General features: G+C 28.2%; 1 protein-coding gene across 1 annotated transcript in view; it reads left to right on the top strand.

Annotated features, from left to right (window-relative positions):
* LOC129960455 (gamma-aminobutyric acid receptor subunit beta-like) overlaps positions 1 to 19,148 on the top strand; it is an 89,661-nt gene that overhangs the window by 31,427 nt on the left and 39,086 nt on the right. The gene's annotated exons all lie outside the window — the stretch shown is intronic.

Here is a 19,148-nt window from a genome sequence, read left to right as displayed (position 1 = left end):
TTCAAATTTCATGACGAAATCAGTGAATTTCCTTAATTCCTTGTTTAGATTTTAATAAGTAAAATTTTTAATATATCTGTATAAAAAAACAAGATTTCACATTTTAGACAAATGCCTAATAGATGCATTAAAAGTTTTACTTTGAAAGAATTATATTATTCAAGAACTATTTTGCATTTAAAGATTCTACTCATTCAGAATTTTCGTAAATGTCTTCCGCGTTTAGAGACAATTCTAATTATTTAATGAACAATTATGTAAAGATAAAAAATGACAGAGAGTGGAGAAAGAAGTGTAGCAAATGCAATGAATCGAAATCAGGCACATGCTCAGTGTCAAAAATAAAAATGGCGACTGCCTACTCATAAGCATTTCTACATGTTAGTTTGAGAGATGTCTCTCTGTAACAACCTGATTTCATTTTTCATGCAATCTTAGAGACCTTAAAAGCAGTTGCATTGTGTAGCATGTCATGCAAAAGAAAATGTATGGGCAAAAGGAAAACATGAAAATCGTTCAAGAGTATCGTCGAAAAACGTTCAGAAAATAACTGTTCGTCTGATAAGTAGGTCAAAGCTTCGGAAATAGAGCTACAAAGTCAACAAATTTCACAAATAATGGTACGAATGAATTGGTGTCTATGACTGCAGGTATGCGTTGAAATGGAAAACTCAAAATGAAATGCTAATTAATTTTTATCTATGTGACTAAGGCATATCACAATGAATATCAGTGTTAAGCTCATGTTCAACTTCCTTCTTTTACAATGTGAAAATTTCACCTTTGTATCATTGTTGTCATTCTTTGCATAATTATGAAAAGTCATAGTATTTTTGTAATCGAGACCATCATTTTAAAGTATCGAATTGGTGGAAAATCGTCATTTTCGATGAAATTATTAATACTTTTTATGATTTAATTTTATAGCCTGTTTATGGGCTCCTTAAAGCTGTTTTAATTTTTTGTATGCGGATTACAAATGAAACTACAGCTTTTTCATCACAGAGTCAAAATCATTATTTTAAGTTATATTAAAAGTTTAAAACGTTTTCCTGAGAAAATATATTTTTGAAGTAAACGGTCAGCTATAACAATGATTTCTGAAAAAGATATTCACGAATGAATATGAAATATTTTGAGATTGTTCTCTGAAGTTGTTTTGTTTTAATTGAATATAAGTAACATTTTAAAGCGTTTCATTTTAAATAAAAAACATTTGTTATGAAAAATTATCAATTTAGTGAATTTGTTCAGATATATCTAAAAAAAAATTGAATCACAAGAAATATTTTAGAGCATAACACATATAACTGCTATAAAAATGTACTCCTGTAAGGATGTATGTATATTTAGAACATAATTTTGTCTATGGCTGTTACAGTAAGGCTGATTGTATAGTTATTTTTCGTACACTTTCTCAAGTTTTTAAAACAGGTAATAGAATTAACTTAATTTTAGAATATTTCCATAATTTTGAAAACATGCAGTAAAAAATAGCAGCAAAGAAAGTAAAAATGTTATTTTACAAAAACATACCTCCGAACACATTAGAATACCTTTTATTTATATAAAAGTATATGCATAATAATTTCTCACCTACGTACTATAAAATCTTATGAATTCTTTGGGGCAATATTTCATTAATGTAAGTAATGTGCAGATTGATTTTAATCCTCTTGATTTTTATTAGTGTTTAAATATTATCATTTTTAAAAGAAGTGATAAAATACAGAAAGAAACAATATTAGTGTTTAAGATCTATCTTCGTAATGCATATAAAAGATAATACTTATGTTATTTTCTGTGATTCATTCGCTCAAATATCATATTGTACAAATGGATTATAAAGTATACTCTTGCATTTACAATTTACTAATATAAATATATGTCCAACGTTAAAGAAATTATTAAATGAACACAGAAAATTTGATTTACATTAAAAAAAATTAAATACTGAAATACTTGCATTTATTCAATTGGCCCGTCTATACATACATCTGCTCACAATATTTGGTTCATAATATTTCAGTATTTATATATAATTAATTATATGAAATAGCATTGTTTTACATGTTTTTTTAATTCTGAAGAACGATTTCTAAAAGATGACAAAAATCAAAAAAATTTTTAGCCAAAAAAATCTGGAAGACTGTATTTATAACTGAAAAAAAATCTTTTAAAATACTTTATACATTTATCCCAAAGTCTATATTACAATAAGAGAAAAAGAGAGATAATTATGATATTGAGAATACACAATTAATCAAGTCAATGTCAATTAAAGTCAAGTTGATTGAAATCATATTTTGAATCTATGAATATAAAATATTACTTGATAAACAGATAAAAATAAATTATATACCAAAATTTATTGGAGTAGATTTTATTAATATGGATTAAAAACAAGAATTTGATTGTATAATTTTTTGAGATTTCAATGTTTTTTTTAATTTATTTAAATGGTGTTCTTTTAATATTCATCGCTATAAGCTCCCTTGGCACTTTTCTGAAATCAGAATGATATTTAAGTTAAAAATTACATAATCAACGTTACATGATCAACACTTAAAAGTTATTACTTTACTGCACACGATTGTATTTATTTTTTTTTTAAATTTGTACTTTTATTATATACATATTTTTTATATCTGATATATACAAATGAAGCTACAAATAGAAATAAACATACAATCATTTTCTTTTATAAAGAAAATTTTTATACATTTTAATAACATTATCATTGTATTGATTATTATTTAATGTCAAGCAATGACTTTAAAGCACTGTTAGTATTGCTTTCGATAATGATTATTAATTTAAAGATTTATTGTAATATATAAAGAATTATTGTAACTTGTTAATTGTTTTAGTAATCACTGTATCATTTGATATTTTGTTTTTGTATATTAGAAAATGCAATATTATTAACTTATTCTTAAATTCTTTGTAATTCTTTTTATTGCTTCTATATTTTAATACACACGGACTGTTTTGCATTATATTTTAATTTTACTTATTTCATACTTTTATTTACATTATATAATTACTTTCTTGACAGTTTACTTATTAAAAAGAAGGGGAAGATAAAGTTTATATATAATATTAAAAAAAATTAAATAATCAAAATTCTAATTATGAACTTCAGGAACTAAGAAAATGGACAAGATCAAACACTGATAAAGAATGATTTACGAAAAATTGTTGAATTTTTAATATGTTTTTATTAACTCGCTTTGTTCTCTGTTACATATATATTACAAAATTTCACACACACAAGACTAGAAAGCAGAAATTTGTTCAATAAATAAAGTTTTCTTAATATATCACTTTTTTAAAGAGAACTAAAAAGTATAAAATAATTTCTCCTAGCCTTATACAGATTCCTAACCCCATGTACATTGCTCTGAAAATTTATGATTGCAAGACCTTCCTCATTCATAAGTATAAAATTTCAGAACAATCTGTAATGAGGTCAGGAGAAATTGTGTTATACTTTTCAGTCTGTTTTAAAAACTTAGTATATCAAAATTTATTTTATTTAAATAATTATTAATTGTGAAGCTATCACATATCACTAGAGTTATCAATACTTACCAATTAAAATTAAACTCATGAATAATTGAAATCATATGGATGTTAGGAATGTAATAATGCATCAAAAATATTAATACTAAATTTTATTAGGTGATATTATGGTTTTCTTATTTATATAATAAATATAAAGAAGCATACATTTATTTTTAATGACATTTTGGAAATATCCAAGTTAAAGAGGATCTTTTGGTTAAAATTTATTTGAGTATAATCGCATAATCTAATCGAACACTGAAAGTTTATATCATTCACTAAATTGTGAAGCATTAATTATTATTCGAAAGTAACAAAAGGGAAAATGCAATGCACCGTGTATTAATTTTTGCAATTATACTAATATTAATTTGAAAAAAAAAGAAAACATTTTTATTAATGGCATTTCCTTATACTGTAGATATATATTATTTGTCCATTTGACAATATTTTAGCACTAATTTTAATTTTGTTAAGCACTTGAACATTTTCATAAATCCTAAAATATCAGATAGATAAATAAAATTGTAATGATTTTAATATGAGTTTTATTGTATGCTTTTTTTATTTATACCTTTAGAATTTACTTATACTTTTTAAAAGCGTCGAAAATGAAAAAAGACAACATCGAGAAACTAGGGCTAAAATTTTGCATAAAAATAAAATATGTTTTAAGTGATCAAAAAAATTTTACAGCAATATTTCGGTAGATATTACATGTCTACACATGAAAATAATGTGCAGTTCATTTTAAAAGTGTTCAAAGAAATGTTTCATTACGTCTGAGTTAGAAGAAAACGTGTGGATCTGAAAACTAAAAGATATTTATTTTTTATAACATCCCAAAATGTATTTATTTTTTACAACACTTTTGCTAATAATATTAGTATTGCACTGTTAATTATCATGCTAGAGATTCTACCTAACGAAAAAACTTAAGAATTATTTGTTGCAATTTCTATAATGGATTTATAGTTAGATTACTTTAGCTGAAAAAATATTAAAATAAATAAAAAATGATTGAATTGAATTTCCTTTTTAAAGATGAAACTTTGAAAAAACTTAAAACCTACATTTTATTTATTTATGTTTTCACTATAGTATATTTAACAGTTAAATTTTAAAGGTAAATTTATTTGTGCTTTATTCATTTTTTTTCATTACATCAAATAATAAATCAGCTTTACAAAACAATTTTCATAATCAACTCCATTTTTCTTCATGCGTTTGCTTCGAATGGCAGTTATTTTGCTTCAAATGAAAAAAAGCAAGCCTTTTAGTGATATCCCCTTTTTAAAAATTTGTTTCTTTTGTATCTCTTACATCAATTTAACGAAAACGTTGCCTATTAAATTAAAGTAAAGTCGAAAGAAACATTTTTTTCTTTATTTTAAAGATGTGATAGTTCTCTACCAATCATAATAGAACGGAGAGCGGTCGTTATGTGGTTAAAATGCTAATGAGAGAAAAAAGTAATTCTGAATTAGGCGAATCGAAAGACAGACATCGGTCTTCGGAGATTAAATTGGTTATATAAAGAGTTGAAAAAAAAGAAACAATTATGTGGGAACTATATTAAAATTTCATAGACGAGTATCAAAGCTTGGGTCACATGTCAGAAGTAGTCGACTGTGAAGAGCCTGTTTTCACATACTACATTCCTTGTCAAGGTGATACCGCCCACAGAATAGCTCAACTCCTCTCCGCCCACAGGTTAATGATTTGGACATCTTCAGATTTGTTCTTATGGAAAATTTAAAGTTGTAGAACTTCATGGATTTTCAAATTCTAGTGAAAAAGCATATGGAGCCGTCATATATATAAAGTGTATCGCATCGAATGGGAAAATTACTACTAATCTTCTTTGTAGTAAATTCAGAGTTTCCCCTTTAAAGACAATCTCAATTCTTAAACTTGAACTGATTTCTGCTGTACTGTTGTCTAAATTTATAACAAAGGTCGTCAAGTTCTTAAAACTAAATATATCAGCTATTCATTTGTGGTCAGACTCGAGCATCGTATTATCCTGGATACAACAATCACTACATCTACTCAAGGTGTTCGTTGCCAATAGAGTTAGTGAAGTCCAAAAACTGACAAGTGACTTTCAGTCGATTCACGTGCGTTCAGAATACAATCCAGCCAATCTGGTATCACATATTCTAGAACCTGAAATGCTTCAATCAGAAGTTAGATGGTTGAATGATCCATCATTTTTGCACCATAAACTAAAACTAACTTTGGACAAAGAATTAATATGTAATAACTCAAGTAACTATTTATCAGAACTAAAACTGCAGTCGAACACTTTTTCATTGGCGATAACTGATACTTGTAACTTCATTGCTAATCTAATTGAAAATTGTTCAAAGTATTTTAAGCTAATTAGAATTTTTAGTTTCATTCGCAGGTTTCTTTTCAATTGCAGAAATCCTAACAAGAGAGTGATCGGTGTATTAACGTCTGCTGAAATCAAAGAATCAGAATTAATAATTGTTAGTTTCATTCAAAAAGGTGAGTTTTTCGAGGAAATGAATTCGCTTGATAAAAGACAGTCGGTATCTCCAAAGAGTAAGTCACGGTTCTTAAATCCCTTTCTAGATAAAAATGTTATTCGTGTAGATGTTCGATTGGAACAATCGAATTTAAATTATGATTCAAAATTCCCCATTGTTTTACCTGCAAAATATAAGTTTACCAATTTGATTGTGCAACACTAACTTGTAAAATATTTGCACGCAGGGTCACAAGCCATATTAAATTTTGTAAGATAAAAGTTTTGGCCTTTACAAGTTAGGAACTTATCTAGAAAGATTTTCCACAATTTTGTTGTAAACAAAAACCTGTAATTGCTAACCAAATAATGGGAAGTCTACCACCAGATCGAGTTAACCCTGGTTCAGTGTTTAGCAAAACATGTATCGATTTTACTGGCCCGTTTTTAATTAAATATAGAAACCAACGCAAAGGAATTTATCATAAAATTTGCCTCGGGATATTTGTTTGCTTAGCCACAAAGGCTGTCCGCTTAGAGATGGCTGATGATCTAACTTCAGAAGCGCTTATAGCTTGTCTAAAAAGGTTCTTTGCTCGTCGTAGAAAAAGGAGTATTTTGATTAGCGATAACGCTTCAAATATGGTGGGTGCTAATTTAGAACTAAAAAAGTTGTGTAACTTACTTAAAAAAATCAAGGATAAGGATAAGATAACTGATTATTTTTCATCTGAAGATGTTATTTGCAAGTTTAGCCCCCCCCCAGAGCACCTAATTTTGGAGGTATCTGGGAGACGGGTGTTAAGTTCTTTAAATTCTATAAAAGAGTAGTAGGAACCACTAAATTAACATATGAAGAATTCTTAACCTTTAACAATCAAATAGAATCCATCTTAAACTCTAGACCAATTACTCCCTTATCGGCCGACCCCAATGATCTTCACTTTCTAATGTTCTTATTCCAGGCCATTTTTTAATTGGTCGCCCTATAACTTCAATAGCAGAACCTGAAATTAACATACCTTCAAATAGATTAAGTAGGTGGAAATTGGTAAGCAAGTGTGTACAAACAATTTGAAAAAACTGGCAGCGTGATTATTTAAATCAACTCCACCAGAGATACAAATGGAACTTAAAAAAACAATGTTGGTATGGATTTCCACCGCCGGGTTCTTTTTGTAGTGGGTGTATGGTTTGAGAACACAATCAGCAGACCTCAGTCCAAAACAGCGACGTTTATTTACACGAAGAACACGAGTACACAGACGACAAGTATTTACAGCCGAGAAGAATACAGGATATCACACTAAAACAGACAGTAGCTCATAAGTAGTAATCGACCGTAGCACACAAAGCGGCCAGACAGAATCCAGCAGGAGAGGGGATCCTCGTTGCTTTGCTCTACGGTCTCTCTAACGGCAACGGCTGAACTTCTTACTGTCTCCTCGCTTTAGCTGCTGATTCGCTACTTCTCACAACTGGCTGCTAGACACAAAATACGAAGCTGCTTTTACAGTAGATAACAAGACTCGGGCCACAGCAATTCATCAGTAGCTCCACACAACACAGACACTCCACTGTTGCTTTGCTATTCTCTCGAAGACTCGTTACTTGTCGGCGACTTCGACTACAATTCACGACGACACCCTGCAGCTTGAGAGTGCCTTCCTTTTATAGTTCCTGGGAGGCCAGCCGAGAACCTTCTGGGCCAATCAGGATGTATCTCGGTTCCTATTGGATGGATCGTGAAAATTCTCGAAGTTTCCAGCATTATCCATTTTGTCTCCAATGTCGCCAAGCCCTGAGGTCCCTGACGCGTCACCCGATCAGCACCCACAGGTCTGATCGTTAAAACGGTCTTTCTTCTGATGACACTGTTCATGCTGGAAAGCAAAAGTACAGGTTCGTAACAATATTGTCCTAGGCAGCATGGCTATTTTGAAAGAAAACTCTCCCTTGTATAAATGGTCTTTATGTCCCATTGTAGAAGTAATTCCAGGTAAAGACAACAACGTACGTGTAGCAATAATTCGCACTGCTACAGGCCAATATCTGTGATTTCTGCATATTGAATAATTTGATTATACATATTAATATAACTTATAATTACTTGTATAAATAATGTTAATTATATTTTGAACTCACATTGATTAATAATACGAAAAATATGTTGTTTACTTAAGTTTTTCAAATTGATTGAATTTTAATTTGTTATATATTTTACTTGATGATTAATTGAATAGTATAATTATTCAATGCGGGGGAAATGTTAAATATCAAACAAAAATGTTGTTGTTATCGTCATGTCAGATGATAATTCACCAATTGTGGCAATTATCATCTGATAATCTGATAATATATGAATTGTATATAAATTCTTATTTTTGTTCCTTATTATTCTTGTTCGTGTCTCGTTTCGTGATTGGTGTTTTATGGTGAGCGTTCTGTAATGAAAAGTATGGAATTGTTAGTTGAATATTGTTGACAAGAAATTAGTTTGATCATTCAGAAAACGAACCAGCACTCGTCGAAAGTTTATATAAAAAGTGATGCATATAGTCTATTTAGTATTCTACAAGTATTTATATGATTTTGCCACTGGAAAGTAAGTATAGCAAAAATTTCTTTTGCCTCCTTACATTTCTCGACACCACTAAATTATTATATTAGTGCATACATACTACAGATGGGTAATTAAGGTTAAATCTTATCTTGTGCAAATTCATTTTTCACTATTCTTAACCAAAAATAAATTTTAGAATTTTAAATAAGAAACTGTAACTGTTGTACCTTGGACCACCATGATATGCTATTCTTTTGACCCGGTCAGATGTATAAAACTCGACAACAACTACAAAAAAATACGGCTCTTTAACTTTTTATTTATTTATTTATTTATTACTACATCTTCATAAAACTTGTGTCGATGGAAATGACTCGAGAGGACAGGTTTCTTCCAATCAACAAAATGATTTATTTTTATCTCGAAATTTTGACATTATGGCTATTATTCTTTATCTTCTTTTCATTTGCTGAATCGATATATCGCCATGAACTTAACATCTCAATAAAATTTTATGGACTGGAAAAATGACTCTTCCTATATTAAATGAGTCTTATGAGCTTTCGGCGATATCCTGGAAACTATTATATATTTCTCTATTTTTTTACTCACTAAAAGAAAATCGTCATATTTATTAAATTGTGAAATAAATAATACAAATAATAATGAAATTTAATATAATAATAAAGAAACCCATAAATAATGCAAAGTTAATATTTTTTATGAATTTTAAAACAAAAGCGTGAAAAAAAGTGAATTGTATGGGAACAAAACCGATGCTAAAATGTCCAAATCTAAGAGGTTGTGAGCATACTTTTAATAGAATTTGAAATATCCGCCAAAAAATTGAAAAATTCCTAAAGTGTGATTGCAATGCCCACATTTTGAGGTGCGGTATATTAAATTAATCTGTATTCATTTATCTATTGTCCATGAAACACAAGCCATTATAATATCTGACCTTACTGAATATTAAATTTATTTTCTTATCAGACAATTTCAATTTAACATAAATTTCGCTTTCTTTTAAAAAATATCTTTTTTCCACCCAAACGAAATAAAATCTGATTACAGTACGATTGACTGTCGGGATATATAATGAATTTTGTATTCTGTACCATAACATTTGCAAGTAAATGAAATAGAAATCTAATGAAAAGCAACATTTCTTATAATTCAGTAAGTTAATAAACGCTAAAATAAGGAAATTAATTTAATTTAAAAATTATATTCACTTTACGCATAAATCTGAATCTTATTGTTTAATTAGCCTCTATTATTTAACTCACTCTATTTTTGAATTAGCGTACCCGTAGACAGACGGATATAATTTCAAATATGCTTTTTTTTTCGGGCTCAGAATGGCCTGAAATGCGAAGATTTGCTGCAATCTAGAAATCAATTTATTTGAATACTACAGCTCTTTGCTCTGTATTATTCGTATATGAATAAGTATAAAATGTTTATTCTAAATAATCCTCTCAGGCAGTTCTTTAACCAGATAAGTGGGATTTCAACCCTCTAATCAACTTTTATCTCCAAAGTATTTCCGAATTTAAAAGTTTTGTTATTAAAGTGTTATTAGAAAAACCTTTAAATATTTAACACTAGCCGCCTTTGGCGACCAGCCGGTTCGCTAATCTTAATGTTCGTTAAAATTTTAATAATTAAATATTTTATGCAATTCCAACTTTAATAGATTCTTCAGCAAAATATTTTAAAACTTCAAATTTTGATAGTCATATAATTCACTCATAATATTATAAAGGTCTTCATTCATAACGTGATATGTATCTGTCTAATTTTCTGTTACCCCTCGTAGAATTTATGCTTTAAATTAAAGTGCAAAGGATTAATCTGCAATTAATATAATAATATTTTTTACTGAAACAAAGCATTTTTTTAATAATATGATTACTGATAATAGAGTCACTGAGCGTTTAAACTTTATGGGCACTAAAGAATATCTTTCTTAATTTATGTAATATCTCAAGAATTTGTCAACAAAATTTTCTCAGATTCATCATGAACAGATCGATTCATTAACAATGTTTCATTTTAAATGCATCAAACACTAAGAAAATAAAATGAATCGTTTAAAATAATCGGTCGAAAACAGGTTTAAAAAAACTTCTTAAAAAACGATGTAGTTAAAACTATAAGCATATACAAAAAGATATATAACTAACATAAATACAATTTAATTACAAAAGCATGCAACTAACCTAAAAATAATTTAAATCACTGAAAACAGGTTAAAAAAAACTACTTAAAAAACGATGTACTTAAAACTATAAGCATATACAAAAAATATATAACTAACATAAATACGATTTACTTAGAAAGGCATGCAACTAACCTAAAAATAATTTAAATCATCCGTTGATATGGTTGTCATGACAACAATTAGAACAATGCGCATGCGTGAATTTTCTTCGCCAGTTGGGTAACGCAAATGCGTGAATTTTTCTACGCCAGTTGGGGTAACGCTATGCAGATTATACATTTTTAATTTCCTTTATTCTGTGTTATTTTAATTCAAAAGTACTACAGAATGAATCTGAAACATGGATTAATTAACAATGTTTAATTTTAAATGCATCCAACATTAAGAAAATAAACAGAATCGTTTGAAATAATCCGCCGAAAAATATTAACCCTAGCCTCATTACTGTTGGGAGAAAAAAAAACTGAAGCCTTACTCCTTTGGCGATGGAGAAAATGGAAGATTTTTTTGGCGGGAAAGTTAGTTTTTAATTAATAATTAATATTCTAATTAAAAATTCAAAAAAAGGGACCCCAGGTGCACATTCCCGACCTCTAAGGTATACATGTACCAAATTTGATAGCTGTATGTCAAATGACCTGGCCTGTAGAGCGCCAACACACACACACACACACATTGAGCTTTATTATAAGTATAGATTTGCTTAGAGCTTTGAAAAAATTAAAATATTGTTGAACTCTATATAAAAACCTAATATGTGATAATGGTATTATAACGCAATAATCTTATGAAACTTTATACATCCGTATTTAATTCATTTCCGCTTGAAAATAAAATTCCCCCCTTTTATAAACACCAACAATCTCATTGGTTTAAAGTATCTTTTTGGTATTAGCAACTCACCAATCACCGATTTAAAAAAAATGGGTTAAACAATCTATTTCTTTCGCCATAAAAATTAAACTGGCTGCTAATTGTGTAGGACGGTATCAGCTAAAAAGTGTGAACGTTGATTTTTTTTTTAAATTTATGGAAATACTTGTAAGTAATTAATTGTAAAAGTAATAACTAAAAAGAAAAGCTATTTATAAATTGAAAAATCATTAAATATATATTGGATAAATCTGAATCTTATTATTCATTTTTCTGAAATTCCTGCGACTAAAAACGAAAAATTGTCTTCTTGTTTTTGTTATTAATAAGCTAAGATGGTCCCCTGTAGACTGGTGCTTTTTGGACAGGAGTTTTCATTAAATAAAATTAATTATATCTCTACAATTACTGTGAATTTAGGTACGGAATTTGATACACATAAATAAAAATGTCTGATGGATCAAATTATTAAAAAAATCTAAATACCAGTGTTAGAAAAATTTTGAGATACTTGTTAATTAGCTATCTTAATTAACTCGGTTTATCAATTTGCCAATCTAAACAAACCTGTTCCTTTAAGCCATTTCCATCAACACTGATTTTGTGAAGAAACGATGATAAAGTAACAAAAGACAAAGTAACATACGATATCATATACGTTAACATAATACACGGTAGTAAATAAAGGAGCATCTCTATAACAAATTTATAGAGATGTTTATTTTTTTTTACTATAGTTGTTGTTGACGACTGCACAATACTCTTTATTTAGAGGAATAAGGATCATTTTAATAAGGAATTTTTCAAAGGAACTTATCTAAGATCATTTATTCAGAAAATAAGAAAGATGGTAATTTGTGTATGCTATCGCGATTTGAAGCAGAGTCAAACAGTCTGTCGCAAACGATTTCCATTCCAATCCAGACATCATTTCGATGCATTTAGTCCAAAATTTTATAGAGACCTGCAAATTTGGTATTATGACATGCTAAATTTCATATCTCATGTTCAATGCGTTTTGAAGTTATTGTATTCATAGACAGACAGACATTCTAAAAATGTGTTTTTTGAGCTCACAGAGATCTGAAACTTCAAGTTTCATCAAAATCTCGAATTTGAATATTTTTACAATTACAATACTTTTTCTATATTTCGAATACGAGAAAATAAAAATCAGCACACTATTTTAATCAATACAACATTTATATTTTAGGCTGTATTTCAGAGGTTAGACTAAGCGAATTATGTGATTAATATGCATTTTGTAGATCTAGTATATCTCTTGAATTTAGAATATTAAAACTAATTAATTTGTGTTGCATTAAAAAATAATACGTACAAAAATTTAATTTTTAGGTTTATTATCAGCCCTAAGCTAAAATAATTATCACGCTTATGTTTATTGCGCATGCTCATGTATGCATAAGTTAGAAAATCCTTAAAATTAATGCAAGAAAATATCAATAAAACAATAGAAAATATTGAATAAAAATGAATAAAATAAAAGTAATTAATAAAATACTGATAGTTAAATTTGATGAATATTAGATTTGAAATCCATTTTTGATAGGATAATGGTACTTGTAGGTACAGTAAATGTAGATAAAATGTTATTTGCGGGTACATTAAATGAGGATGAAATATTATTTGCAGGTTAGAGTAACTGCAGATAAAATGTTGTTTGCAGGTTAGAGTAACTGCAGATAAAATGTTGTTTGCAGATGCCATGCTTAGGAATAAATTGTTATTTTAGATGCAATGTTCCAACGGCCGGTTTTCTTCAAATCACCACATTTAATAGTATGAGAAAAAGACTATATTTTAGAAGGTGACTGCTTAGGAGCATTACTTTGGTGATGGTCTTCTTTCAAAGTTCTTGATTCACTAATATCGTTATTTGCATTCGATCAGAAAGATTAGTTGCAACAGATACAGTTCTTACGGAAAAAAATTTATTGCAGTTCAAGAAAAAATTAAGAAACTGCAGTGATTTTATTTTCTAATTTTAATAATTATCAAAACTAGATTTTAAAATATAACTGTCAAAAATATGTTTACTTATTGGACTTCAAACCGTTCTTATTGCTTTCAGAAATATTAAATTTGCACTTTTAATCCATCTTTAAAAACTATAATATGCAGAAGCGTTTATATTTGGATAATGTCATCCACAGTTTCATTAGCTTTGGATAAAATGTAATTTATAGGCATTGAAGTTTCTTAAAAAGAGTTTAAAATTTAAAAGTTTAATAACATGACCTCAAGAAAAATACTAATTCATTTTTAAAAATATAACTCTGTGGAGATATATACATTTATTCATGCCAATAAATCTCAGAAGATGGAAAAATGAAATTCAACAAAATTGTATTTTATGCAAATATTGCTTTTAATCAGCATAGTTAAACATTAGGAACGTTTTTCCTTTTCTTAGATGAATTTTAGAATGAAATAGTATAATCTTTTATTGTGTAAATAATGAACAAAGTATTCAAAGTAGATATTCTCTATGAGAATAAGAAAGGAATCGTTATATTTTAGACCAAAAATTGTTTTGTTTTATTCCGTTTGAAGAAAAACAAATTTTAATCTTTTCAATCTTTTCAAAAGTAGTAGATAGTTAGCAATTTCGATATTAAAGTATATTGTTTTGAATTTAATTTGTAATTTATACTTGATTTAACAGCTAAATAACTATTTTTGTAATTTCAAATTTTTGAAACGCTCCTGGAAGTTTTACAAAATGGTATTCTTTACACAAGTTAAAATTAAACATTAATCAAATGTTTCATCAGTTAAAGGTTTTGACAATTAATCTAGCTTTTCATTCGAAATATTATTTGAGAGCAAATTTTGTCGTTTGTAATGAATCATTAATGAACGAATTTTGCGTCGTTTACATCATATTTAATGCGTCATAAGGAAAATTGTTCCTCCGTCTGACACTTCTTACTTTTGTGAAATAAGCAGAATTTTGTGCATCGGCGGAATATATTTCATGGTATTCTTTCCCTGTTTTCATAATATTCATCCTATTCATCTAATTGTAAGGGATCCTTTGAGCATATTAAATTCTGCAGTTTAAGTATTTCGTTTTTATTCTATTTTCTGTTACTAATAGAAACTATTATTATGTGATTTGCTTAAATTGTTTGAACAGTCATTTCTAATTGAGTTGTGTTGTTTTTTACATTAAATTACATTAATTTTACATTGAGAAAAATTCAAGAATTTTAAAGGTAAATGATGTATACGCAAATAAGTTGCAAATACAGATTTTCACATTAAATCCTATAATGAGCAACCATTACAATATGGTAGATGCGAAACATGTCTGGTAATCTTCTAAGTAGGTTAATGTAGAGTATTAAAAGGTCACTAGTTTGACATTCTAATGAATTAATAGAGTAATTTTGTGTGCATTTCCCAACATTTCTACTGTTTGCCCTAATTTCTTTACCGCTTTTAATTTTCATTTTAATATTTACTATTAAATGAATTCGTAATTTTTTAAATGCGACTCAGATTTATAAGTCGAATTATTATTCTTAAATAAAAGGCAAGTGAATGTAATTATTCTGAAAATAACTATTATACTTCAAAAATAGCAATTTCTCGGGTTTAGTTATAAATTTGAAAACCCCCTCAAATTTAAATGTTTTATTTCACCAAGTACGCTTGAATTTTCCAAACTGTTTTAATTTTTTTTTCAAAATCGTTGCTGAAAATTAATGTAAGGATACTCAGTGAGAATCACATAAACTTCGCAAAAAGCGAAATCTCGCCTCCAGAAATATCATATAGGTCCAAAGTATCATGTAACGGCACTCTCTAATTTCTTAGAAAATAAGTGGCAGAAATCGATGAAGTCACATGATTACTTAAAAGAAGAGATCATTTAAAAAGCGGAAAGTAACATGGCAAGTAACGAAATACAAATTGCTTACTTAAAGGAAATTTCCGATATTCCAGAATGGTATTACAAGACATCAAGAACATGTTGAGAAATATTGTTTATACAAATATGCAGCAGCTGATTAGCACATAGAAAAAGGTGACATTATAGAGCAGTTATGTAAGAGCTAAGCTGTATTGATGGTGTAATTCGTGAATAATTATTGTTATATATACCTGATGTTTAACGCATGTATTGTAGTTACGCTAATAACGGCGAGTGAGTACACTTCCCTGTCCAACCAGCCACCAGCATCCTTTGCAAATCGTATGATTTACTGTAATATATAGGAAAGGTTCATCCTATAGGACGTATATACGTCATAGGATTACCTCATAGCATGCACATTCCATTCAGCAAAACATTTGGCCGACAATGGCTTCATGAATCTTGTATCATGGACGTATGATGGTATATCAAATGTGGTGTAATTTTCAATTTTTAGGGGGTCTAGTTGAAACAATCCATGTATAGAATCCAAATAACAACGAAAAAAAAGTTAGTTGCTCGTCGTCACGCTACTTGCACATTTGTGAAAATCGTACCAGGCTCGGTAATTGCATGGCTGTACTATCATGCCTTGATAATCAAAATGGGCCTTTTGAGCAGATATGCCTCTAAGGATTATGGCTCATGCGTGTACCGTTGTTTTTCATGTTTCAGATAAAATTTCATTGCGGCCAGATGTTACGTTCCTGTTTTTTTATTATAAATTTCTCGAAAACTAGAGATTGCGAAGATATGGTTCTCTAGACTTTTTTCATCTTTTGGTAATGAGAAACCACACTGTACAGATTTAATGCCATTATTACGTTGTATTTGTATTTGTATCCATGGCAACAAATATTAGAGTGTAGATGCTTCAAGTTCAATTATGCACATTACTCCATTTCATATGCATAATGTTTAGACCATGGCAAAACATTTTATTACTAAAAAATAATTCACATATTCTACACCAAGGAAAAGAATTCTGCATAGGCTAAATATAGTAAGTAAAACAGGCAAGAAGATGGGGAAATGGAAAAATTCTTCTTAAAAAAATGGAGAACTCTTTACAGGGTTAATTAATAATCAATAAACATTTTGACTCACAAATATATTTTACCAGTTATTATTGCTTTTTGAAACATCAATAATTTATCTTTTGTATCAAAAGCTATGTGATTTTTAATTAAGTTTTTGTATGCTTATCTCAATCTCTGTGAGGTTTTGTTGTGGAATCATTTAAAACTGTCTTTGTACTCTATAGATGTAGATAGATTATCTTAGTTTAGACAAACGTACAATACTGTGCATCAAATAAATTGATGGAAGCATGAAGAGTTTCAATCTATCATTCGTTTTCCGAATACTCATTATAAAAGTTCAAAAAACATTATGGCATATTTTGTAAACTAAATTGTAAAATGTATTAAATGAAAATGAAAAAAAAAACACTGATTGTAACATTTGAATATCAAACGTGTTGAATATCAATTAGGCTAAATATAGTAAGTAAAACAGGCAAGAAGATGGGGAAATGGAAAAATTCTTCTTAAAAAAATGGAGAACTCTTTACAAGATTAATTAATAATCAATAAACATTTTGACTCACAAATATATTTTACCAGTTATTATTGCTTTTTGAAACATCAATAATTTATCTTTTGTATCAAAAGCTATGTGATTTTTAATTAAGTTTTTGTATGCTTATCTCAATCTCTGTGAGGTTTTGTTGTGGAATCATTTAAAACTGTCTTTGTACTCTATAGATGTAGATAGATTATCTTAGTTTAGACAAACGTACAATACTGTGCATCAAATAAATTGATAGAAGCATGAAGAGTTTCAATCTATCATTCGTTTTCCGAATACTCATTATAAAAGTTCAAAAAACATTATGGCATATTTTGTAAACTAAATTGTAAAATGTATTAAATGAAAATGAAAAAAAAAACACTGATTGTAACATTTGAATATCAAACGTGTTGAATATCAATTAGGCTAAATATAGTAAGTAAAACAGGCAAGAAGATGGGGAAATGGAAAAATTCTTCTTAAAAAAATGGAGAACTCTTTACAAGATTAATTAATAATCAATAAACATTTTGACTCACAAATATATTTTACCAGTTATTATTGCTTTTTGAAACATCAATAATTTATCTTTTGTATCAAAAGCTATGTGATTTTTAATTAAGTTTTTGTATGCTTATCTCAATCTCTGTGAGGTTTTGTTGTGGAATCATTTAAAACTGTCTTTGTACTCTATAGATGTAGATAGATTATCTTAGTTTAGACAAACGTACAATACTGTGCATCAAATAAATTGATAGAAGCATGAAGAGTTTCAATCTATCATTCGTTTTCCGAATACTCATTATAAAAGTTCAAAAAACATTATGGCATATTTTGTAAACTAAATTGTAAAATGTATTAAATGAAAATGAAAAAAAAAAACACTGATTGTAACATTTGAATATCAAACGTGTTGAATATCAATTAGGCTAAATATAGTAAGTAAAACAGGCAAGAAGATGGGGAAATGGAAAAATTCTTCTTAAAAAAATGGAGAACTCTTTACAAGATTAATTAATAATCAATAAACATTTTGACTCACAAATATATTTTACCAGTTATTATTGCTTTTTGAAACATCAATAATTTATCTTTTGTATCAAAAGCTATGTGATTTTTAATTAAGTTTTTGTATGCTTATCTCAATCTCTGTGAGGTTTTGTTGTGGAATCATTTAAAACTGTCTTTGTACTCTATAGATGTAGATAGATTATCTTAGTTTAGACAAACGTACTGTGCATCAAATAAATTGATAGAAGCATGAAGAGTTTCAATCTATCATTCGTTTTCCGAATACTCATTATAAAAGTTCAAAAAACATCATGACATATTTTGTAAACTAAATTGTAAAATGTATTAAATGAAAATGAAAAAAAAAAAAAAACACTGATTGTAACATTTGAATATCAAACGTGTTGAATATCAATTAAAATGTTGAATTATAGCTGATCAAAATCTATTTCTGCCTTAAAATATCTATTAAATTTTAGCCAATGTCATAAAATATTCTTTTATTTAATTTTTATGCCTATTTACTTTTCCTCGTTAAGCACACTGAGTCACTTTAGCCTTTGGTGTTAAAAATATAGATTATTTTTTTTGCTATAAAAATTGGCCCAATTGATGTAAGTAAAATGTGTAAGATATAATGTTGTGTTTGGCACAATACCTTCTTCGTAATTGAACTCTAAACACTTGTATATTTATTAAGATGAATTTTACATATTTTAAAATTGAGTTTATGGCTTCGGCCATTTGACAAGATATTAATCAATTTACATTCAACACCATATGCTACAAATTTCAAGAATCTGGATTTAATATTTTCTTAACTTCCAGTTACTTACAATATAAAATTCCCCATACATTGGATATTTAACCTAAAATTTAAAGACGAGAAGATTTTAAT

This window comes from Argiope bruennichi, chromosome X2, assembly GCF_947563725.1.
Source record: "Argiope bruennichi chromosome X2, qqArgBrue1.1, whole genome shotgun sequence".
NCBI lineage: Eukaryota > Metazoa > Arthropoda > Arachnida > Araneae > Araneidae > Argiope > Argiope bruennichi.
Note: the sequence above shows the minus strand (reverse complement) of the source record. Positions and strands in the feature narration are given on the sequence as shown.